This window comes from Trichechus manatus, unplaced genomic scaffold (assembly GCF_000243295.1).
Source record: "Trichechus manatus latirostris isolate Lorelei unplaced genomic scaffold, TriManLat1.0 scaffold00168, whole genome shotgun sequence".
In the NCBI taxonomy this organism is placed as follows: domain Eukaryota; kingdom Metazoa; phylum Chordata; class Mammalia; order Sirenia; family Trichechidae; genus Trichechus; species Trichechus manatus.
The window spans coordinates 3,913,705-3,915,386 of NW_004444104.1; positions in this window are offsets into that span (position 1 = coordinate 3,913,705).

The window sequence follows — 1,682 nt, forward strand, 5'->3', positions numbered from 1 at the left end:
TAACCATTGTCATAGGGCAATATGTGTACTAACTGTTTAATGAGAAACTATTTTGTTCTGTAAACCTTCATTTAAAGTACAAAAAAAAAAAAAGAATTATCTATGTGAGATCAAATTGACAACAGCAACTCAAAAGCTTTGATGGGAAGCCTGGGGGCAGTGGGTTGAAGATAATGGCGATGGAATAATTTGGAAAAGGACAGTAAGAATAGTAGCACAACTGGAAGAACGTAATTGATGACACTGAATTGTACATGTAGAAATTTTTGAAATGATCTGTCTTTGGCTATGTATATTTTCACCAAAAAAGAAAAAAGGTCCTCCAGGGTCGAGAAGGGAAGTTTTGACATGTTGTGGGTTTGTTAACCAGTGGCATAAAACAATATGTGTACTGACTGTGTAATGAGAAACTATTTGTTCTGTAAACCTTCACCTAAAGTACAATAAAAAAAAATTTTTTAGATGCTCTTTCTTTGTATAAACCTTTTCTTGACTATTTATAATAGTGGTCTCATACAATATTTGCCCTTTTGTGATTGATTTATTTCCCTCGGCATAAGGTCCTCCAAATTCATCTGTGTTGTGAGATATTTCTTGGATCCATCATTATTCTTTATCACTGTGTAGTATTCCATTGTGTGTATGTGCCACAGTTTATCCAGTCATCCACTGATGGTCACTTAGGTGGTGTTCATCTTTTTGGTATTGTGAGTAATGCTGCAAAGAACATGCGTATACATATGTCTGTTCTTGTCAAGGTTCTTATTTCTCTAGGATATATACCTAGGAGTGGGATTGCTGGATCCCATGGTATTTCTCTATTTCTAGCTTTTTAAGGAAGTGCCACATCATTTTGCATAGTGATTGCACCATTTTATATTCCCACCAGCAGTGTATAAGAGTTCTAGTCTCCCCACAACCTTGCCAGCATTTGTTGTTTTCTGGTTTCTTGCTTTTTTTTTTTCATCAGTGCCATTATTGCTGGGGTAAGATGACATCTCTTTTTTTTTTTTGCATTTCTCTAATGGCTAATGATTGGGAGCATCTCTTCATGTGCTTGTTAGCTGCCTGAATGTCTTCTTTGGTGAAGTGCCTGTTCATGTCTTTGGCTTGTTTTAAATTGGGTTGTCTTTTTGTTGTTGAGGTGTTGAAGTCTTCTATAAATTTTAGAGATTAGAACCTTGTCAGAAATGTCATAGCTAAAGATTTTTTTCCAATTCTTTACTTCCCAGTTTTATTGTTTGGGTGAAGACTTCTGATGAGATTAATGTTTAATTTTTAGGAGATCCCAGTTATCTAGTTTATTTTCTGCTGCTCTTGCTTCAGTTTTTATAGCCCAAGAAAAAGTGATTCTAAAAGGGGACTGGGTATGACGTTGCGACAGGGAGATGAACCATTGTGGATATCTGTATTTCTAGGTCTCATAACCTGCCATAATCTCTGGTCTAACTGACCTCCGTTTACTGGGATGATACATGCTCTCTTTAGAGTATAAGCATCTTTTACTCCAGGACTTTTCAGAATTAAGAACAAAAAGGATTAAAAGAATTAAAACCACAACATTAAAAGGATTCTTTTTTTTTTTATTATTGTACTTCAGGTGAAGGTTTACAGAACAAATAGTTTCTCATGAAACAGAAGTACACATGTTGTTTTATAACATTGGTTAACAACCCCACAAC